At 42.5% G+C, this 24,312-nt stretch overlaps 1 protein-coding gene across 2 annotated transcripts in view; it reads left to right on the forward strand.

Annotated features, from left to right (window-relative positions):
* Nucleotides 1-9,226, forward strand: part of PDGFA (platelet derived growth factor subunit A) — a 98,427-nt gene extending 89,201 nt beyond the window's left edge. The window contains exon 6 of one of the 2 annotated variants that reach the window (XR_011134630.1): nucleotides 7,425-9,226. The gene's annotated coding sequence lies outside the window, so the exon portion shown is untranslated. The remainder of the gene's footprint in view (nucleotides 1-7,424) is intronic. The other variant, XM_068908062.1, reaches the window with a different exon arrangement.
* The last annotated feature ends 15,086 nt before the right edge of the window (nucleotides 9,227-24,312 follow it).

Raw genomic sequence — 24,312 nt, forward strand, 5'->3', positions numbered from 1 at the left:
GTAAAGAGCTCCATCAGTTGGTGAAGAAGTAGGAACATACTCATTTTGGCTTTAGGGGTGCAGGTTGAACCTAAAATCAATTCAATAGCCTTAACATGGCGCCTCTGTTTTACCATTCCTATTTCCTATCACCATTCCCAGTAACCTTACTTGGATTTTATGGATCTGAGTTGAGCTGGATGAATGAAATAATGTTTTCCCCCAGAAACATTTGTTTGAATCTGAAAAGGAGTCACTGCTATTTCTGCACTTCCTCTACCTTTGCTTTCCATGAACATTGGAGCGACAGTTTTGTATTGACACAAGTGTTTGCAGAACACGAACAGCAGAAGGTGTCATGCGTGCCACTTCTTTTGTGCGGCTGAGGAGTCAGTTCTGTATTCCTTCAAGATCATCTGGTCAAGGAGCTGAAAATAAACCGTGCAACTGAACTGACCCGTTCACCCCTTAGCAGCACGGTGTAGGCGCTCCTCCATCAGACCGGAAGGCATTAAACAGCATTCCAAAGAGAACTGAAGAAACTCAAATAAATATATGTGAAGAGAGCCACAGATCTGTTCATGTTCTGACAAAACTGATTAGGTGTTTGTCTGTGTTGTGGTGGCAGGCAATTCAGCATAGGTAAATGCATATCTTAGAAAGTGGTTAGTTAAGCAGCTTACTCTAGGTGCCAAAACTGGGTGTCCTAAGACTGAGACTCTGAATAATATCAATCTGTTGGCAAACTTGGCCTTACCTTTAGTTACTCAGCACCCATTTTTGGAAGTAGGTGCTGTAAAGTGAAATCATTTCCCCCATTATAATGATATTTATCCTTCTTACTGGTACTGGAAAGAAAACCTGATGGATCAACATATTGGTGGTACTGACAGGATGACTTACAGATTTTGAACTTGGAGGCCTTCAAATGTTTGCATAGAAGGAAAGCTGTAGGCTCAAAACATTCATGTTGTTCTTTTAGCTTAAAAAAACAGTGTTTTCCCAGATATCAGCAGCTGTTCCCCAGTTTGTCTGGAAGCTGAACTCGAAGACCTAGGTATTGTCTTTCCAGCTGGGAGCTTTGTTGTAGAGTTGTCTGAGCATGATTAGCTGGATGACGAAACACACAAGGTGACCCCACTACCCATGAAGAGAATTTTTTTCAGACATATACACCCAAGTTTTGGTTATGGGTGTAATTTATGGCCCTAGACTTGTTTCTTACTATAAAAGAGAGGTAAAGGAAATACACAATTACTTACACTATTGTGGGTATGTAAAGGATATGTAAGACAAAAGTGTAAACGCATGCATCTCCTATCCACTGCCATCCCCAACAGGATGTGAGTGAGGGACTCTCAAACACCCTAAAGCAGCTAATGTAGCATTCACCATCTAGTTCAGTCTTATTTTGCTTGGCAACCTCCTTTGAGTAGGTGAGAGGAGCGTGAGCTGAGGTGCAATCCCCCAGCCCTCTCCTCTGGGGAGCTGGATTGGTACCACTGGGGAGCCACCCCAGTCATTACCATCTTGCACATTTATCTGAATGATGCTCTATTTTGGCCCGACAGAGATGGCTATCTCACTTCACTGTCTTTAGGGCGTACATAAATTTTCTTGGTCCTGTGCATTGCACCTCTGGATGCCACTTAAAATAGGCTAAAATAGGCAATGTGACTTTCTCTCCTCCAGTATTGCTATGTTTCTTGCTGCACCACCAGCTACCTTCTCCTGCTCCATCCATCCATCCCTCCATCCACCAATCCATTTGTCCATCCATCCGCCCATCCATTCACCCTGCGAAGCAGTCCAAGCTGAACTACCCCTGCTGGAAGTATGACACTGGTATTGTTCCAAGCTTAGCCCAGGAACGCATTCGGAAGCAACACCCAGAGCCGGGATTTCCTTCATGTCAGCACAGTGTGGCTCTCCACTGACTCACTGGACGGATCCCAGAAATAGACAGTTCAGAATGGAAACCTTCATGCCTTCTCTGTGCTAGAGAACAATGTCCTGCACTTTTTTTTCCCCCCTCCTAACGATGAAAAAGCTTTTTTCTTCATACTTGGCAGGGTTAAGCTAGAAGGGCTCAGTACAGAGCTCAGAGCACCTGACTGTATACTTTAAAAGGAGAAAAGTTAATCACTGGAACTGTTATTTACTCCCATTTCAGCTGGGCTTTCCGTTTTTTGTCTGAAGAGATGGAAACTTAAAATAGAAGGAGACTGGAGTAAAAAAACTTTTTTCCAAGACTGTTTTTTGACATTTTTGCAGGGTACAGTTTTAAAAGCAGGGGTAAAACAGTCACTGAATCTGACCCAAAGGAAAATGAATATTGTTAAAGTTCAGGATCCCTCACATTACTGAGGTGGCCGTTGGTTTTTGGTTTGTTTGCTTGTTTTCTATTATTATCTATTAAATATCCAAATATCTGCCAGGTCCACCTCAGAAGAAGCAAGCCCATCACATATAATTAAGTAGCAGCACTATGCAAATCTAGCAGCCAAATGCCTGTGGGACGAGAGCTGCTGGTGGCCACTGTACCAGCACAACTCCTATTGGGTTGCAGGAGAGACCTCAGGGAAGCACTTCAGCTGTACGATCCCAACCTGCTGCCCTTCTGCTCCCCGCCTCCACCACCACACAGATCATTGGGACTGGCTCCTCTGCAAGCTTGTGGCACCCTGCTTTTGGAAACTGGTCCACTGAATTTACTCATTAGCCATCAGCATGGCCTTATCCAACTTCAGCTCAAGGTGGGCTGGATTGTTGGGCTAAGCAAATTACTCTAATACCTGGGTAGGCGTTTTAATAACTTCTGAGGAGCTAAGGTGCTTCATTTCTTAGGTTATTCTGAAAACTCAGGCCTTGTAGTCTCCCTTGAGAAGCCTTTTGGGGCGCCAGGCTGTTTCCTTACGGGTGATAGTGACTCCCTCCCAGCAAATGGAGAAACCAGGGAAGCCATGCTCCAACAGAAAGCAGCTGCGAACATCGGAGAGGTGCATTTCAGTATACGCCTCCCCTAACAGTAAGAGAGGTGACATTCAACTGGTCTGCCTTTTAGAGAAAAAGAAATGCCAAACTGTCTTCTCAAAAACATTTGTGGAGCTTTTGAAAGTCTTCCCCTTCCCCCTCCTCCCTGCCTGTCTGTACAATAAGTACAATTGTTAGACAAGGCAGGTCTTTGTGCTCCAGATTTAATACATAGTTTTTGAGCCACAGAGTGATAAGCTGGAAAATAAATGGCTGGATTTTCCCCAGTGTTGAAGAACGCCTTTCAGATTGACTTGGGAACTTGCCTATTCTCGTCTGCCCACCTGGCTTTCACTTTGATATCCCTAACATTATCCTAACTTTTATTGTCTTTTCATGTCAGTCAAACCTTCTTCACTAAATTACTTTCATTTATACATCCTCTCCTGCTATTTGGTCTGATCATCATCTAAGATTTAAGGTGAAAAAGTTTCTTCTATTTGACAGGGTGGGAGGTGGAAATTACTATGTGAACAGTAAACTACAGGTTACATAAATAATATGTCATTGTGTATCACCCAGTGGAGCCTTAAATCAATTCATTAGTTTGTATAAAGCTTTTGTGTGCTTTTTAACTACATCATATCCAAGCTGATTGCACATTTGCTGTAAGTTCCTTTTTTCTCCTTTATGTCGTCAACTTTCGGGCTTCTTGTATCATTATGCAGAGTGTGTTTCTAAAGACTGTTTTTCTTTCTTTAGAGGCTTCGTTTATATTTTTTCCTTCACTTCTCAACACATCCCTAGCCTGAGGCAAAAGTGTGCATTTTGTTCACGGAAGGTAGACACAGGGATATTCTCCCCTGTGCAGGGAGTGAAAGGCAAGCTGAGATATGCTGGATTAATGAAAGAGGTACTGAAAAGCAGCTGGTTGATTCATAGCAAGCCATTCACTTGCTTTCATGTTGCTTCATAGCAAAAAATCTATAGACTGAACTGTACTATACAGATAATTTATCCTCATGCCAGGAAGCCTCCTACCCTTCTCATGGGCTACATTTTCTTTTACATACATGCCAGGAAAGATTGCTCTTTGCTTGAGCCTCAGGAGAGTAAGGCAACCCAGGAGAACCTTGTTTTGGAAGAGGAGAGGGTTACAGGAATAATATCTTTTTTATAGTCTTTAGTGAAAAACCTACGAAGTTCCTAGTTTGGGGAGAAAGGGAAGAGAAAGACAACGTTTTATGACATTGTCAATACTGCCCATGGTAAAATACCAATCTAGCCTGTCTGCAAAGTAAAAATAGACTTTACTTTGATATGATGATCTGCTTTATTATTCCAGCTGAGATTTTCCTCTTTTTTTTTTTTTTTCTGATCTCTTCTGCTCAGTAAATCTAGAAGTGTACAAGGTTCCTTTACTGCGTAGGCTTGATGTACAACAATAGTAGTCAGGATAATATTCAAACAGTCATGAAACAGCCATCTACAGTACTGATCCCTGTCTCAGTCCCTGCAAGAAATGAAAACCTTTCAAATTGAGCCAGGTTTTAATGAAGGGTGGCTGTTTAAAGCTCGGTTACCAAAAGCCTTGGCAGTGCCTGGACTCTTATTTTAAGTATTTGTACCATTAAATATTAATATAGGTCAAATAACTGAAACCTCCAAGCAGATGAAACCTGCACAATGAAAACAAACACACTGCGTAACATGAGCCAGTGTTACCCACAATGTTATCGGATAAATATGCAAATATAGACCCTGATTTCCCTGAAAAACTTTTATTATTGACATTCTAGGAGAACAAGAAGGAAAACACAAAAATTAAGTAATAGTCAAGGCACTGAAACTTTTGAAAGCTGATCCAAAGCTCATTGACTTAAGGGAGCTTTGTCTCCGACTAATACTTTAAGGAGCTTGCAGTGCTGCGAACGCTGAAGTACACACAGTGAAATCATAAAGTCGTGCCACACAAATATGGCAACATCACATCTGGCAGCAAATCTATCCTTACAGGCGTTAGCTACAGGGACAAAAAGGAACATATGGAGCAGGTCTGCTCAGTTGTTACTGGGATCTCCTGAATAATCTTACTGCAGTCTCCTAGTTTTTACAGCGGTCCTGGGCTGCAGCTCAGCACTGCTGGCCAGTTTCTCCATGCTGCCATCCCGGCCGGGATCAGCTGTTCTACACTGTGATGCACCTGGGACGGCAGGTGCTGATGAGAAGCATGGGAGGTCCTGCATGAACGCAGTGGTGTCCTGGGTCTGGAACCTTGGTGAGGTCCAGGCAAGACGTACTTGTAGTGCAGGTCAGAGCCCACATTTTGAGGTGTATGGATGAAGAGCTTGGAATAAAATTGAAAAGGAGGAGGGAGGAGCACAGAGCAAGGATGGAAACTGAGAATTTCTTGAATCGGATCAGTAGTTACATGGCCGCAAACGATATTCTGGAGGGACAGCGGTGGAAAGTGTTTGCCCTTAATCCTTTAATGTCATTTGACCCTATCTTCAAAGCTGGCATAAGGAGGACTTTTTATTGCAGCAACAGCTGTATATTTAGGAACAACATATACGCGTGAAGTCTGGTTGCTCTGAGAGGTGACTGTCTAACCCGGGCACTTGGAAGTGCTTTTAGTTTGAATTGGATGGGGTAAGAAACACAGAGGAGTTGTAAAAAGGACAGTCAGGCAGCTTCTGCTCCTTGTCACACTTTTGCAAATTAGAAATAACCTGATTAAAACTATGCCCCTGACATTGCAAAGAAGTTCTGTATTCAAAATAATGCATAAAGCTTCTCACATGATTACAAGGTTACTTAAAATAATAGCAAATTCTGTTTATTTGCTTTCTGATTCCGAGTCTTTAAGTTATGCTTGGTAAGATTTTTTTGCCTAATCCAATGTTTTAAGATTTACTTAAAAAAATGAAGGTGAGAATCCTGCTTAATCCTGTGTCTTCAGCAGCTCAAGTGTTAAGTAAAATACTCATACTGTGAAACTTAGAAGCCTTCATATGATGAAAAAGAGATTACTGTAGCCAGAAACTTCTGAACATACACAAAAAAGTGGATGTGAAAGTCCAATTTAAAATTTTTTAAGGGAACGGTTCTGCCACCTAAGTTGCAACTGGTAATTGTACATGAGGAACTTTTGCATTATTCGCTAGAACAGCTAGTAAAAAGTGATTTTAAATCATTTCCTGTATGACTGCAATTTGGCTGCAATGTGCAGTCCTGTCTTGTTTCATTACTTCAGGTAATACAGAAGTATCCATATTTGCTTGAGTAGGGTAGAAACTAGACTTTTAGCTTCCTATGATGTCCTGCAGTTGTGAAATGTTCCTACTCAGTAAAGGAACAAAATCAAAACCATAGAAATATTTCCTCCAGATAGCACAGTTCAGGTTGCTCAAAATATTTAAAATATTAAGTCAAAATATTTAAATAGGAGAAAGTAATAATTTTTGTTTTGAAAATAAGTTCTAAAGAAACTGAAAATATTCAAAAAAGTCTACATGACAGAAGCTTTCCATTCCATTTTATTTTTTGATATAATACTTTCATCTTGGCAAAACCTGTTTTTAAGGTTTTTCTTCATTTCAGACTATTTTGACTAAAATTTCTAATCAAGTTTTCTAATGATGTGCACTATTCCAGAGGCTTCTTCTTAAAATGTAACCCAAACAGGCCGAATATTGCACACTTGGGTGCTGATGTGAATGAGACAACGCTTGCTTGGCTTGAAACCAAGCATTCAGCCCTTCCAAAGCGCACTGATTGGAGTCATAACCATCCAGCTAAACTGAAGCTGGCAATTAAAAATATGCAAAATGGTTCGGAAATAATGTGGTGCTCTCTAAATGAGGATTTTGAATATGGGTGTCTCTCACACGGGCAAAGTGGATAATTGCCTGCCTATCCTGCTTCTATTCACTGCGGATAATTGAGTTGTTGTCAAACACTTCTAACGCTGCCTATCACAATAAATATGAGAAGACAGAGGGGCTCTTTGAATAATGTCATTTTCAGGCTGAGGAAGCCGTTTCCCTTTGTATTTGCCTGGGGAATGGCATGGCAACAGGAAACGAGAAAGGCACGGAAAGAGCAGAGAAAGCGCTGCGGACTTGGCTTTATTTCTTTATTTTGTATCTCTGCGTGGTGGAGTCTGTCTCCACAGGGCCTGCTTTTGGGCAAAGCCCGTTGGCGTATTGCACATTTGAGGACTGAAGCCTTCCCGCGGCCATGGGGGCCAGTGTCTGTGGCACCTTCTCCCCCGACGATTCCCTCCGCAGGTCCTTCCCTGCACCTTGGGGCTCGGCAGCCGGCGTGGGGAGAGCACTGCAGCAGGCAGCATGGGTGCTCTCGTGTGCTCCCTGGAGAAGCCCTAACGTTTTCTCCCCTTCCTCATCTCACTTTTGGATTTTAGTTTCACTCTGAGATGTCTATTCTCTTGGCTCTCCCCTTTCTTTCAGATGATCTCTCAAATGATAAAACGACCGGTGCCGGAGGAGCAGCCCGAGTTTTTGCATCATGCTCACCTCTGCCTCGACTGATTTTCCTAAGGAAAAGGATTCTGCCTGGGGTAGACGCACGGTGCTGCATGTCACCAAAGCTTCCTGTTGCCTCTGGGATCTCGACATTTCTGCTCCTACCTTTAATATTACGCAGAGGTTACCTCGGAGCTGCTGCGGCAGAAAATTGCTGCAGGTTGCAGCACCAGCCCAGGCCTGTGATATCCAGGAGCTCATTCATCCACCGCCTTCAAAGGGCTCTCACCATCAGGCAAGCTTTTGCCATCGTAATGATGCAGCAGTCTTAGGGCCAGAAGACGATTTTGTCTGTGCAGGCTTGCCTTTATAGAGAGTAAAATGCTCTTGGGCCCTATTACAATCCCTGGCTATTAGAGAGCAGCATCTCCAAAATGCTGTTGCCCATGCCAATTCATTAATCCTATCCCCCTATGAGAAGTGTTGTTCCTTGTGTTTTGAGGGCAATGGCTAGCAAATGGCCAAGGTGACCCAGGTGGCACTCATCGGCTGGTGCTGCGTTAGGCAGCCCGGGCTGTGGCTGTGGATTCAGCCAGCTCCTGACTGCAAGCAATAGGCCACAATATCTCCTTCCATATTGTAACTGTTAGTGCTTTTAATAAATTCCCTTAGGGAAATGTGCCATATAAAACGTATAAGTCAAACAAACTGGAAAGCAGATCAGCTTTGCACTGTCATTTATATTGGAAGAGGAGGCATGTTAAACTCCTTTTTCCGCAAATCCCTTTCAATAAATCAGCTTTGGAGCAATGCAGCCGGTTGTCAGGTCCTTTAATGGTGCTGTACTTTTCAATGACTCTCTGTGTTCAGAAACGTTCTTGAAAGTTATGCTAAAATAGACCAAACAGTTTGGGGAAGGAGATGTGTATATCCAAATAGCTGGAGTGAATGAATTCATTCTATTTATCAGAGGAACGCACAGCAGGCAAAGGGTGGCCAAAATTACAGGCCAGGTAATTTCAAAGTGTTCTTGGCTTGCTCCACAAGCAGGTGTAAATCTGCAAGATGCATTAGGAGGGAGCATAATTCAGTTGCAAGGCAGGAGGGTTTGAGAAGCCCTGGGTGAGATGTGGGAGGAAAGCCTAGCTCCTGTTCTTTAGAATAGCTGTGCTTGGGAGTTTGCTGGCTACCTGTTTTGTGGGGGTGCCGGTGTTGCTTCCTCCAGGGCTCAGGATGTGCGCTGTACTTCACAGGCAGATCTAACGTATAGAAGCACCCCACAAAATGAACCTATACACGAGGTATCCTGAGCAGTACAGAGTGCATCGGCAGTGATTTTTATAAAAAACTCGTGGAGATCTCTAGCATGGGCAAGGTAAACAAGGTGCTTTCTGAGGCAGATATACCAGAGCCTAGAGATGGGCAGAAGTAATTTTAGGAGAACATGAAATGGAGGTGATGAGAAAATGGGGCAGCCCAGTGTTGTCAAAATATCTTGCATTTGGCTCTGTTGTAAGAAATAAAACATTGTGGCCATTGAGCTGGAAGGCTACATCCATATGGCTTTGCATTATTGTCTTCCCTCTAGTTTTGTAAGACTTAGCTTTTCACATGGCAGAGCAGAACCCCAGGATTTTAATTTGGATGCGACTGAGTATTACTAACCCTGCTAGTACATTTCAGAGTAAAATGCTCTGGTTTCAGCTTCACTCCTGCAACCCTTCAGTAGAAACTTCGGCTTAGATGTGTTCGAACAAGGGGAAAAGGGGCCAAAAAATGCCAACAAAACTCTCCAGAATTTTGGTGACCTTCCATTTTCTTTTCTCATTTTTGAACCTTAAAGATCTATGTTGCATTCAGTCACATAACTACACAAATTAAAAACTTAACTTGGCAAAAATCACCCCAGAGTCCTTTATTGGCGTCTTTCCTGGAATGCCAGCTGTTCGCGCGAAGCAGAGAGGCCAGGCTTTGCTGATTTTCCTACCCTTGCAGATACCTGCTCCAGATTTGTTTTTTGAAGAAATAATTCAGCATACAGGTGGTTTTTGGGTTGAAAGTCACTGCTTTTTTGTAGATTGCCAAGCCTGATGCGACATCAGGTTTGGATCCAACTGCTAGCATCAGGGAACTGAACTGCGGTTTTAGCAAAGGATGCGGTTTGAAGTCCATCTTTGAATTCACTTGCAGGTATTTTGGGACAGGAATAAAACCAAAAAACACTTTTCCTCTGAACTGCCGTTCAAATGAAATGAGTCCTGTGTCATGAATGGTGATTAGCAGAACTGATTCTATTATGACAAAGAAAACAGCAATGAGAAGTGCCAATATCAAAGCTTGTGAAATTTTTCTAGGTTTGCATTTTGGAAGATATACATATTTTTTAAATGTTAGTCATTTAAAGGGTTTTCAGATTCCTGGTGTACAGAATCCAGTAAATCACTTTGGATGTGGAGAGCACAGTCCTCCATAATACTGATATATATTCATTAGATACATGGCATTTATTCTGGACTGAAAACAGTATTTTGTTTTTCCACTGTGTCTTTAGAACAACTGGGGCATGGTGATTGATTCTTATTACTGAAAACTTTTGTCCTGTAGCACATATGGTGAAAATTAGCCCTAGAAGAGAAGGAGGAGGTACACGAGAGATAATGGTCATAAATTGAAATAGGAGAAGTTTGAAAGATCAAAAGGAAGAAATTCACCATGAGGACCATCAAGGTTGGAAGAGGCAGCCCGGAAGGGTTGTGCTTGGTGGGCTTCACGATCTGCCTGGACAAAGCCTGAAGCAACCTGGTTTGCATTTGGTGTTAGCCCTGCTCTGAGTAGGAGGTTAGACTAGGGACCTCCTGAGGTGCCTTCCAACTTGAATGCTTCTGTGCTCCTGTAAGAAATCGCCAACAGCCAGCTTTTACCAGTTAAAAGACAAATAGTGAGGTTTCTATTTACAGGACTTCAGCTTTTCAGTACAAGTAGTCACTTTTTGCAGAAGGCTTGGTAACTAAAGTCTTTGAAAGGTGATCCTGAGTGCTCCTATACACATCTCCATAGCTCTGTGTGAGCACTGTACTTGCTATTCCTGGCCATAGTCAGGACTATCAGCACAACAACAGCAGCACATCCACCATGATGTGGGGTACTGGTGCTATTACATGTAACAACATTAAGTTTCTTTTCTCTGAGGGCATGTTTATGGTGACAGGTAGGTACATGTCTGAGTCAGCAGCCCAATCCTTACTATCAAACTTGCATGTAGGGGTGTCTTAGCTCTAATTTGGCACTAGATGTACTATCCTGGAACAAGCCAGCTCACTCATGAACTCTGGACAGGTTAGGCATAGGCAGAAGTTGTGCAGATGGCTAGGTCCGGTGTTTATCACAAGATGTTCCAGGAGGCCTACCAACCATCTGCTCAACATGATGGAAAGCAGGTGGACCACGGTGAACTAGTGCAAGCTATCTGGCTGGAAGGCTCATGAGTTTCTGCAAACAGGTTGTTCTCAATCCTCTTTCTCAAGGCTACACTTCCCTTGAAGTGAAGACCAACCTTTGGCACCAATGTAGATGCTGCATTGCCTCCTACCAGCATGCTCAAAGGAGTGATTTTTTTGCAGCAACTACTGTTGCGCTGTGAAATAACTACTCAGAACCCTCTTCTCATCTTTGTCTGTTCTCTGCCCAATTTTTCACTCTAAATTAAAAGTGCTGATGGATGATATTTGGCTCAATAGGCAAGCCACACAGGTTACAATCTGAATATTTGTTTCCGATCACCACTGCCATATAATTTTATTGTTACTGTTGAATTAAGATCTGGGTTTATTCCAGCAGGGAATGTACAATCCAGCTCTGTGTTAGTAATTACTGATTTGATATCCAGGTGTTTTGCTGCTGAGTATTGTAGGTGCGTGTTGATATAAGCTTTCCAGCTTTCCTTGTGAGTTAATTATGTAACACGCGTATAAAAAATCAGCCATGAAAAACATGGAAATTCCCAGGTCTTCATTTCCTCTCTTTTGTTCAAAATTCTGTTGAAAAGGTGGGGTTGGGTGGGCATGGCTAGGATAGCACTCGGGGATTTTGTACATGCTGAAGTCAACATATAAGGAAAAAATGGGTTAGCTCTCAAGGCTTAACTGCACTGCTGCAGTACAATGTCTCTTTCTGTCTCTTTTTCTCCACTACGCTTAGAAAAAAGGTCTGCGTCATAGGCTAGCAGAACTGGTCATGGTGAGGTTATTTAGTGCCAGGGGATAAGGATGACCAGGCTGAAGGTACAGCCAGGGCCCTGATCCACTTAGGCAGAAGGGCTTTGGCACGGTAGCTTTTAAAGGAGGAAAATTGTCTCTTGATCCACACCACATAAATGCTTTGTAGTGCTTGTTGTCTGGGCATCACAGACATGAATCCTTCTTTCCCAGTATGCAGCACTGTCGGTATAACCAAAATGTCATGGAAATAACATGTGAAGCGCACAGCAAAACAGTATGAAATCCTCTTTGTGTTCCTCAGTGTTCTTCTCACTGAATCATTCTACCACCTTTAAACTAGTTCCTGACACTGCTCATTTAAATGGATGCTTTCTTGCTTTTGGGGGTGCTCTGGATAGGGAAGCTCTTAAGGATTAAACATTAGACTAGCTGTAGAGTCCAGAAGGCCCTTGATATTGCTGGAAATGAAGGCTTTCAAATCTTCTGCAATTCTCTTGAGCAAGCTGGCACAGCCGGATAGATGGACCAAGTGCCCCTGCTAATTTATTATGGACATAAAAACAGGAAAGGTGACCCATCCCATAGGCAACTGAGGCAGACCATTGCACGTATAGCCTAGTTAGGACACACAGCAGTGATATGCCAAGAAGTAGCTGGTCCCTGCCGAGCCCGAGGGCTGCCCCAAATAAACCGGGCATCCCTGGAGCATCAGCTCTTCTCTATTGCTGCCCCGCCATGCTTCCAGCAGAAGTTTTTCCTTCTGAGGCCAGCTTTGTGTTGTATTTGGCACGCAATAAGCCCTGAAAATAATCTCTTGTATTAGCTGAAACCCTCTCATGCCAACTTTGTGATCCCTCTGACATATTTTCTGCCAGCTTTTGGTGTCAGTGTGTTGGCCCGTGTCTCAAAGCAGTTACATTTTTAATCCTGCACAATGCATACCTTCTCTCAGCACTTCTCTCTTTTGTGGATGAGCAGGACTCAGAGCATTTGGCTGGATCATCGCCTTCCCCAGTAAAGACTGGGGACTGATGGAGAAAATGATCTGTTATCCCCTACAGTGTGTACCAAAATGGCATGTGGTAAGGCTCATTCTGATTTCTAAAATGCTGGATAACAGCCACAGTCACTGCTCCTCCAGCCCCATACAAACTCTTGGGGACTGTCAGTTCTCCAAGGCCTTATTTGAACAATTCAGTGAAGAACTGGAAGGAATAAGGTGATCTAAAAACGCGGTGAAATTCTCCAGAAAGCCCGGGAAGGTTATGGTTGGCTTTTACCATATTAAGAAATAGCTACAGTCCATAGAAAAATAGTATCAAAATATTGAAGAGAAAAAAACACCCATCCCTATAAAAAATAAGCTTATAGTCTGAGTAGGTGCAGGGATACTAATGGTTCAATGTTCTCCTACAATCCGCTCCTTAGGGCAGATTTTCACTCCAGCCTTAGAGAAGCCAAATGGTTTGTCTGTGCTGCGGATTCTGCTGAGTGTTAGTGAAGGGCAACGCAGGTAACCTGCTCCTGCTGGGGCAGATTCCCAGCAAAAAAGGCTCTTTAGTTGTTGGGTTGTAGAAACTGGTTTCAGTCCTATGATGGAAAGCGACTGAGAGCAGCTACTGGCACCACTTCTTGGTGAGACCTGCAGAGCTTTAGTGACCATGGGGCTGCTCAGCGTAGAGCCAGCAACCAGCATCCCGCGGAGTCCAGGACCCCAAGGTGTAGCAATGATTGCAGAAGAAAAGGGCCTGGCATAATATCAAGAACGAAATTGATGGCAACGAAAGGATGAAAACATCACAATGGAGAAAAGCGGAAGCTGGTCGCAGCTATGGCACTAGGCCCTGGGGAACATGGCTGACTGGAGAGCACTGTCCAAGCACAACTACTTTCATACGGCCTTGGACATGCACCTGCAAAGCAACTCAAGCCATTCATCAACTGGAAAATGAAACAGCATCTGTGTGTTTTTCTTCAGCTCAGCCTACTTTCCTGTACATGAGCCTACTACTGAATATTTTGCTGCAATTAATTTAATACATCAGGTGGCATTTCACTGGTACAAGGAAAACAGTTAAAGGTGTACAACTCTGGAAAAATTCTTCTGACTCAGCACTTCAGATGTCCTTCATAACATTAGTATTTTTCCACCAAATATCATTTGGTCTCCTGAATGAACAGATCAATCTCAATTTTGTCCACAGATGGGGAAGTTTTGCTGTTTCCATTTTGTCTGCATGCACAAAATAAAAGCAAAGTGTAATTTATTTTTTGTGGAAAAAATGAGTTTAGGTTCTTTTTTTTTTCCTTTTGGCATTCTCTCCCGTTGACAGCATGATTTGCACAAAATTACATTCTGTTGATAAAAATGTGCTGAAATGTCTTTCAGTTTCATTGACTGAATGATTTGAAGTAAAAGGTTTGACAAAATGCATGTTGTCGACAGAATGAAATGGGACGAGTGGAGGGAGGAGAGTACACTTCAGACATACGGAGTGAGCAGCTAATACTCACTTGGTTTGTTAAAAACTCTGCTCAGAAGTTATTAGAAAGGATTTTGTGGGATTCAGGGAAGACAATAGTTACTTTGGAAAATCTCATTTGCACAGATACATCTGGCTATGGAGGAAGGCATAAGGAAAGTTAATGGGTGCAGAATTTGGCCAGAGATCATTGCAAATGCTCTTATGCTTCTTTAGATGTCTTTCTATTCAAATAAATTTCTTCCATTAAGTTTACAGATTTCCTCATTCAGCTTTTAAGGAAATACTTATATTGGAAATGAATGAGACAGGAAAAAGAACTATGTTAAAATCTATGAAAACATCTGTTGGAAGTTCTGAGAAAGATGCTTTTGTTTTAATCATCTAAGGAAGACTTATGGATTTTATCAGGGCTAAGTACCCAAGAGTCCCAAATGGGCTCTTTATCCCAAAGGCAAAGTACTTAAGCATATGCCTGATTTTAAGCGTGTGAATAATGGTCTCATTGATTCCAGTAGGACACTCAAGTACTATAAGCTGAGTATCTTGGATTCTAAGGTACTTTGGAATAGGGTTAAAATTATGATCAAATTGTACCAAGAAAATAATACTGAGGGTAACTTTATAAAATGGTTATAATAAGGACCAAGAGTTTTTGGTAAGATAGATCAGATTAGGTACATGCAGCTTGTTTTGATATGATCAAATACATTAGGATAGCAAGATAGTTACTGATAAGATGAAACACATCGTCATTCATGGAGACTCAATTGATACTAAGCCAGAATGGCTCAACCAGGTGGGACAGCAGAAATCCAGAGCGATATTGCTTCGTCTTGGCCAGACTTGTTCATTACACAATGCATTTACTGCCTTTATGTCAATTCTGCAAAGATCCGTAGTGCCTTTTTTTTTTGGAATTTGTTTTCTCACAGAAGCATCCTTTTGTTGGGCACAAAGTCTGGCTGCCAGTCAGAGAGGAGGAAGAACAAGAGTCAGATCTATGCTCTATTTTCAAGAGTGGTTCTGTAGGTGAGGTAATGAGCTGTGGATTCTTCTGGGAAACTTGGTTTGTGAATTAAATTGGAGATGGTGCTAAGTTTCCATTGTAATGTCCAGCTCATTTTCTGTAAAGGTTGCTACGAGTACCAGAATATGGTGCTGAACATCCTTAAACCATTGTTCCAGATCGTTATTCTCGTTTTAGGACATAAAAGCCTTGATCCCACCCCCATGCAAAACTCCCCACCGGCAGAAGTTGGCCCAGAGGAATAAACAATAGCACTTCATGTGCATATGCTCAGTTCATTTCATTCTGCTGTCAAAACTGATTGCATATTTCCATTCAGGGAACAAATGTCTCAAACTAAGGAAATGCCTATGGAAATGCTGCTTATAGAGGTACCGGCTCCTTGTGGCTGTATGTGGTTGAACAGTGCAGAAGCTGAGGAGCAAAGTGGACTGCAGTGGCTGGGCTGGAGGAGAGAGGGAGTTCAGCATCCATCTCGGATTAGAGTAGTCTAATACAATGTTTATTTTGGGAAGGGGGGGAATGGCCTAGGTAGAACTCGATACATAAGCTAAAAGCATCTTCACGGCATCTTTCGTCTCTTCTGTTCTGATGATGAGGCTAAGGTTCGTGAACTTTCCAGACACGCATTAGCCAGGTGATCAAAAGTTGCCGGGCAATAAGACACTTGACTCATTCCACACTTGCACCTGGTGGCTATTGATTCCTATTTTTGGAAAGCCTTATAATATACAGCACATGCCCCTTTTGAATGGAAATGCTCTTTAATGGCATTTAAAAGTGCAGGAGTCACAGCTGCAAACAAAATGTTGTGCAGAAATTGTGGAAATCACTTTTTTTGGCTATGAAAAAGTTTTGCCTATTTTTTCCTTGAATGATATCATCATTGCTTTAGGTTTTAAGTGGTAATCGTCATCCAACTCACCGAGAGTTGGACGCGCAAACCTGTCCTTGGACTTAGGATGGATGACGTTTTCAGAAGCTATGCACATCTTTCTGCTTAAAACTGTTTGTGCTTAGGGCTTGCTCTGCACATTGGGCAAAGGTGGGTGTCTGTCTCAGGAAAGCAGCAGTCCAGGTGGATCACTGGCCAGAAACTTATCCTTATCTGGAGGGAGGATGTAGTGCAGGCATTATTATCAAGTACATTTTTTTTCCAAGAAATTTTGCATGATAAAAAAAAATGACGTACCAAAAGAGTTGGATTTTCCAAAGCCTTGGAAAAAAAAACAGGAGTAACACAACTGAAACGAAATGGAGAACTTAGGTCAAATTGCTTCAAAGCAAACAAGCTATGAGCTGCCAAAAGAAGTCCATCAAAGCAAACTTCGCACGCAGCCAGGCCGCTTTTGCTGGGAAGAGAGGCAACGCTGGGGTATAGTAACCAAGTTCAGAGCCAGGATTTACCTAACTATAGAAGAGAATAGAATCTGTCAGACCATTTTCTAATTCTGTTTCATTATCTGAGAGTAAAGCAGATGACAAATCTGTTAGTTCAGAGTGTTGACACAATACACTTTTATCACTTTTTGTCAACAGAACATAATTGTGTTCAGATTACCCTGTCACAGGGGAATAGCCATAAGATCATGCTGTCCATAAAAATAAATGTCATGTTCTATTTGTGGGCAAACAAGAGGAGAACAGGAAAAGCAATGCAAGTAAAGAAAAAGCTTGAACAAATTCTCTTCTCTGGACAGAGTTTTAGTTAAACAGACACTACGATAGAGCAGTTGTTCGCCCAGATCTGACTCCCTCAGGCCCCTCTTTACGTTAGTTGCCAAGCCCCTGTGCTTCTAATGTGTTCCCCGCCCCCACGCTCAAATCCAAACACTTCAGTGCTCTCTTCTTCCAAGTCTCCTATAACTGATGCCAACAACAAATCACGAGCAGGGTGTCAACAGCTGGAGTGACGGAAACCGGTGAAGGAGAGAGGGAGATGCTCCGCAGGGCTGGGCCATGGCTGGGGTGGAGTGGCGAGGCTGGGGACATGGCTGAGATGACAGGAAGGTCTCCAAGTTATCTCCCGGACTGCCTTTGCTGGTGGACCTTAGGAGCAACCTTGCCAAAAACCTAAAGGAGATTTTCTTCTGGGAGATGGTAATTGTAGGACTACGAGCCTCTCTCATCCATGTTGGATTCCCTCTGTCCATAGGAAAGCAGGCGGTAACTTGCACCTTGCTCTGTGCCTGCAGAAAATGATTCTGCCTCGGACATCCATTTACTAGACAAAACGCAACCTTAGCTCCAGAAACGTTGCATTTTTCGAGATTAAGCAAAGTGAGAGCTAATATTTTTAACACAGCAGATGGAAATATTTAGATGGCTTCCTTCTAATGGAAATTCTGTTCTACCCATCCATCACCTTTCTTGTGACACTCTGGAGACAGCTGTAAAGGGAAGTCTGAGGGCTGAGCAGACTTCAGGCAGGTAGCTGTGCTAGTATGCACAGCAGAAAAGCAGATTAGGCAACACAGGGAGGGACCGGCACCACTTTGTGCTTCCTGTACATCGGGGAAGGCTATACTACATGGTCCAACACAGGTGCAGCCCCTTCTGATTTCCTGTAGCACTTACACAATGAATCACAGCAACGCATTCAGATTTAAAAATAGAAAGATATTCTTAGGGGGAAGAAACAAACAGAAAAAATATGTATGTCCCTTGTCAAAAGCCAAACTCCATCTCCCTTGGCCCAGATTTTCTGTTCCTGTGAAGTCATGTCATGTCTCACACCTTCCCATCAGTTTCTAACATGCTGCTTTACCAAATGAGAGACCCAGAGGAGCTGTGGGTTGTGGAAACTTAAAAAAAAAAAAATCTCAACTGAGAGTAATATGCTGCTGCCACATATCACTCAGCATTGCATCAATAGCCTGATGGAGTCAGGAGAGGTGAGTGAGAAGGAAACAGGAACTAGCTTGTGATGCTTAACGATGAAAACTGAGATATTTCAAATCTCTAGTCCACATTTGCTGTGCAGCCTGCTCAGATGCATTCTGTTTGATTTCAGCATCCAGACAGACAAGTTTCATCTTCTATGCTCTTGGTACTACTTCTTGGCAATTTAGGAAGTAATCACACAGACCCTGAAACACTAATTAGTTAATACACACAGCCTTCATGTATTTTGTTTATGCAGAACTTTGAACTTCTAGAAGCTGCTTTACTGAAACAGAAAATATATATGCCTGAGATAGCAAGGATTATATTGCTATGATTATACTGATGACACTGCATGCAAGCTCTGTGCACAACACAGCATGTTTCCTGCCCGGAGACACACTTTCATCCATGTAGCAGGCTGTCCGAAGAAATCATTGACCATCCTTCTGTAGCTGCTGCCAGTTTTGGATAAGAGAAGTTTATATTAGGCCTAAAAGGCCAGGCCTAAAGCCCAACAGGCTGCTGGTTTGGTTTGATTCCCGAAAGTCCTTAGTTTGAGTCCTTGAGTCCTGAATCTTAAAAGGTGCTGGGCCTTTCACCCTCATGCAGGCAGAGATCCAGACTGGGGGCTGATCGAGTCAGTGCCTTGGCAGTTTCTAACAGACAAATTGGGAGCAGGCACCCAGAAAGCTCTTCCTCGCTAAGGTCCCAATCCAGCTCTCCTCTCTGGCCCTGCCTGTGTCTCTTTAACAGCTGCATCACACAGTGGTGGAGCCAGGCTTGCAGTGCCACTTGTCAACTCACCCAGATGCACTGAGACTACTTGGTGGGGAACTATTTTTTGCTTGCATAACTAGAACAAGCTGATAAGAGTTAAAAAAAAACTCGGAAAAACCCAAAGTAAAAAATTCCCCCAAACAAAAACCCAAAGCGTCAGGAAAGTCTAGGTGAATCCTAGAGATAAGCAACAGTGTCCATAGCTCTGTAGCTGGTTTGCAGAAGGAGCACGGCTGTAAAAGGGAGGTCAGCAGGCTGCAACTCGCTGCTTCCAGCACGTAGCTCGTGCTGAGCTAGTCCCTTATTATCCCTTACCAGTATCCCAGCATGCTCCTGTTCAGTAGGACAGCTGACCTTTGGGTTTCACTCTGCAACTGGCAGCCAAGATTTTGCTTGGCTTCTCCATAGTTTTCATCAGTTATGAAGCCAGTGGTCTAATTTCCCCTTGATTTGGGTGCTGAGATATTTATATAAATGGATGGGAAAATGGCCATACACACAGTTAAATATCCAGAGGAGTGCTGCTAGTCGTGAGAAGTCAGTGAGTGAGTAGCTGGAAATTAAATTGATGTTTCTAAGAGAGAAAGGGATGAGGTGTTGTCTCAGCACAGCTGCTCTGCTGCTCAGAAGGGATGCCGAGGGTTTTTCAGGTGGAGCAGGCAGGAGGGAGGCACCGCCACATGTTTTCATCTTTGCTTCTGGAGAGTCTAAATGAGCTCACAGTGGAGTAGCAGCAACAGATGTTTGCTCCAACCACTGTCAACATCCAAAAAATCAGTATGACAGGTAAGTATTACACCCCTAAGTATCATATTTGACAAAGTGGCCCTGGAGCAGGTGGGTAACTTCAGCTCTTTGCTTTTGCTCCGTGATGGGTGACAAGTGTCACAGCTCTCAGGAGACACTTCCAGGGCTGGCTGCCATCTGATCCTGATCAATCATGACAGAGTCCTAGGACTAACCCTCACATCTACGTGAGACTGAAATGTCACTAGATAGCTAATGGCAGCTCAGCAGAGAGACATAGAAAGAGTAAGAGATTTTGAGAATACAACGGCATAATGGGTATAACTTAAAAAATAGCAACATTCCCCATCTCTCCCCTTTCTACTTGAAAGGGGAAACTTTCCTTCTAATTCATGAAACAAACATCCTTGAGTTTCCATTAGGTTTACCTTACTGGAAATTTTTAAAGAAAACTTCAGCTCACAGTAACTGAATGCAGTCCCTTATTTTCGCAGAATCACTGGTGCCAAGGGTTAGAATATGACACTTTTTTAAGAACTGGGGCCTTTAAAAATAGTTAAGACATCACACATCTCCCTCCAGTTTTGCTGTCACCATTGTCCGTCTCTCTTACTTTCTCTCTTTATTAAAAAAGACTTATCACTTGTGCAAGGTTTATCTCCACTTGACTTGGACTGAAAGGCAACTTCTCTTTTTGTGCCCTTTTGAAGACTCCAGTACAAAAATATGGGAGAGAAAAGAAACTAATAAATGATTCTGCTCGACACCTTGGCTAGTAATGTAAATGTTGACACAACAACAGTTCCGTAAGACACTTAACGTATGTGCTTACACTTAAGCATGTGCTTAAGTCTGTTCTGGTTCAGCTTCCTGCCAAGGACATACTTCACTTCTGGGACATGTGTGACTTAAGAATACGTTAAGTGTTTTAGTGGTTTGGTACCAAACCAATAAAAGCCCTTCACAAGTAGCTAACTAATTAATGGGCAGTTATTTCTCAGGTAAAGGGTGTTTGCAACTGAAACATGCAGTTGCTATGCTATCAGCCTTGCACATCTTCAGGTGCAAGGACTTTGCATTCATTGAAGATCAGTGAAGTGAATGAAGGAGCTTCTGACAATCTGTTGCTATGTCTATCTATCCAGACTTTGGCTGGGTTAGCTTGCTCTAGCGACTGAGAAGAGCAGCAAGTCCATATTGATAGCATTTGTGAGTGATAGATGGCAACAAAGTGTTGCAACATGATGGGCTTCAGTATTGGTCAAGCCAGTTGCAGCAGTAATCAGGCAGAGGAAAGCATGTGAGGAGCCACACATGACAAGCAAATGCATGAATGTCTTCAAATGTGGCCTGGCATTTTAGTAACAATCTTTCCAACAAAGATGTCAAGGATCACCTTGGGCTTCGAGAGGTTACCTGCATAGTTATGCTTATGATGCGCTGAATACCTAAGAATGGCCTTTGATGCAGCAAGGAGAGCAAGGAGCTTTAGAGCTATTGCTGAGAGTTCATGCAAAACTACAATGGATATTTCATGGAATCTTGCAGTTCTGTGAATGACATTGCTTTGTCTGCGGAAGTCAACTCAAGCTGTGCTTTTTACATCTTTTTTCCTCTCTAGTGACTACATAGAAGGCCTCTGAGTTAAGTATGCAAAGGGCCTTGCTGGGTGGCTGTAGGTGGTCCTGCTACTTGTTAAACATGACAGTTGAATGTGTGGGTGCACAGTAATAGAGTGCAGTTCATCTTCGTAGCCTTTAGAAAACTAATTGGCTAGTAAACTTTTGAAGGGTCAAATACATTAGTATCTAGCCCCGCTCTGCTCTTTGAACAGCAGATGGTTAGGAACAATTCTGATTAGCATGCCTCCTCACTCTGTTCCTCTTCTGATATATACTTATGAATGACCTTTTGTTGCAGTGTGTATGCGAAATGGATAAAGAAAGACACAATCTCTATAAATAGCTTGCAGAGAGAAAGCTAGAGGTTGTGCTAGAACAAAGTGCATAATATTTTTAAAGTAAATAATTAGGGCTAGCCTTGAGGGTCTGCTTTTTAATTAGAATTTGACGCAGATGAAGAACATTGGATTGAATTTTCACTTCTTTCAGCCCACACATGAGCCACAAATAAGCTTCAATTTACCTGAATTTGTATCCGGACTTGTTCAGCCGGTCGATGGCTGAACATCCATCCGGATTATTGCTGCAGGATTTATTTTTCATACTTGCAGACTTTCTTGCTGAATGATGCATTACTGATCACTGCCTTAATTTTGGAAATATTTGTTTCAGGGTACTCCCCTGTCTTAACAGGCCATATCCCGGTAACAACACAAGGTGAGCTTATTTACTTGTGTGTTTTCCACAAAGATGACAGAACATCTGTTTTGGCTCCAGGAATGACAGCTACTCTCATTGTCTCAATTTTGAAAATGCATTTCTTGTGGCTGGGCTGCAACTGGATCAACTACTGTCTTGAACGTTCCCCAGAACTCAGACAGATACTTATTTATTATTTAAATATAAGCTAAGAAGGGGAAACTCTTAAAATTCCCCAAAGCTCTCCTCTAAATATAAGGATACATGAGTTCATCCTAGATAAATAACTCTTAACTGTTCCCCAAAATGAAATCAGTCTATTAATATCTATCTCCTTGAGCTTACTTTTTGTCTTTCTTTGATCATGGGTGCAGGATTTTTGCCTTGTCCGCCCAATGACATTCAAGTGTTAAATGAAAACTTTGTGAAGCCATGCTGAGAGCAGTGTCGGTTCCTGATGTAATCCACATAGTAGCCTGGAATGACCCCCATCCAGTCATGGTGACTAGTGTTTGTTTTGGCCAGTGCCTAGAGCTCCAGTTTTTCCTCTATCTGGAAGATAGCTTGCATATCCTCCCTGTTTATGATCATACTCGCCTCTGATGTTTCCCCTTTAGCATTATTATCCATCCTTTGGATTAGACATAAACCCAAGGTCCTGAATGCTCTTAGTCATTGAAGATCTGATGGCACTTTTTACAAAAGATGACTAACCTCCATGTGCTGGCCACCTGCCAACTTGCTGATTACACTCTGCCTACTAGAAATTCCTCCTGCTGTTTCAATGGTCATGTTGTTTTCCACTTCATGCCCTAAACAGCTATTGAATAGATGTTGTTTTTCCCTCCATGTTACAGTTCGGTAGCAAACAACACTTTAAGCTGATAGCACTTCATTTCACTGGTAAAATGCTTTGGGTCTTGCGAACGTGTTAAGGTGCTACATTTTTATTTTCAGGAGATATGCCCATAAAGTGATATTCCCTAGTCTATCCACACCTTGTCTTGGAAGGATCCTGTGCCAATCTTTCATTTTCTCCTTGCTAGCTCAGTTCCCCCTGATCTTCAGAGAGTGGTTATTCCTAATGCCTTAATATTTTCTTGAATAATTCCAGTATGTCTTCGTTGTTCCCATCTTGCATTTCTTGATGACTTTAGAAAGCAGCACTAGGGAAGATGCTTAGCTGGTATGAAATGGTCTGTGGCCTGAGAGGAGTTATAGGAGTTTCCAGCTGCTGAGAAGCTGGGCCAAAGACTTTTTCCATATACTACAGAACTTCCAATTAAAATGAGCACTGCTAACTTCAGTTGTCTTCTGGTTGGTTTTTAGTTCAAAATTAACTAAACATATGACTGAATTTTTCTTAGAGTGGGTTCCAAAAGGATCCAGGGGACAGGAGACTGTGGTGAGACTTGGCAGGTAGGAGGGCTACCCCTGTGAAGCTTGCTCACTCCAACTACAGAGTGCTCTCTCATACTCACCCTATTACTGTCTTATGGCTGTTTTCAGATCTCAGCTTTCACTCAAGAGACAATGACAGAGTGCAAAACAAAGGGGACCAGGTCATGCCAAGATGCATGTGGGATGGGTAGAGAGGATGTTTGAAGCACGCTAAGAATTATATGCCCAGGGATAATCAGATTTGTACCATCTTTTCTATTCTTATTTGATTATAATTTGCCAAAATCAACAACCCTGATTTTAATACAGGTGCCTTTGTTCCCAGCAGTTGTCTGAATGAAACCTGGGATTATGAGTTCTTTCCCACAGTCCTACTGAACCTTGGGAAGCATTCCATACAACGGGTAATCCTTTTATTATTTATTTTTGCTTGCTCTGTTTGCTGTCATTAGCTTCTCCTATCCAGCTTTGATATTGCTTTTGTAGTATTTTGCTCTGCGACACCATAGCGTGACAGAGGTGCATTAGCCATAGCAGATGGACCTTGCAAGCTTACCTTTAACCGCTCATGTGTCTTAAAAAACCCAACCTAAATAATATCTGGGATTTTAGTATTAAGAAAGTTGTACAGAGGGGCTGCCAGTCTTACCAGAGTCAAAATCTGAGGTCAAGGCTGAAATGGAAAAAAGGACTTGGAAATCTGCAAGTTGCCTTCCACTCAAGCCCTTAAGGCCCATTCTAGTATATAACATTAGAACCAAGTTAGAAAATTGAAGTAATGAAAAAAATTGCCCAGTTTCATTTTTTCTTTTAAAAACTTGAATCTCAGCCCAAGATCACAAACAGGTCCTTTCAGGCTTATAAACCTTTAAAGAGACTCTGGGCACTGTTGTGTGTAAACCTGGACTAACTGATGGCTTAACATTGAAAAATACATGAAATCTGTGGTTCTGCTCAGTTCCAGCATGAAAGCAGGTGAAATTTGTTAAAAGAGAAAGATAGTTTGTGGTT

Source organism: Struthio camelus, chromosome 15 (genome assembly GCF_040807025.1).
Source record: "Struthio camelus isolate bStrCam1 chromosome 15, bStrCam1.hap1, whole genome shotgun sequence".
NCBI classification, from domain to species: Eukaryota; Metazoa; Chordata; class Aves; order Struthioniformes; family Struthionidae; genus Struthio; species Struthio camelus.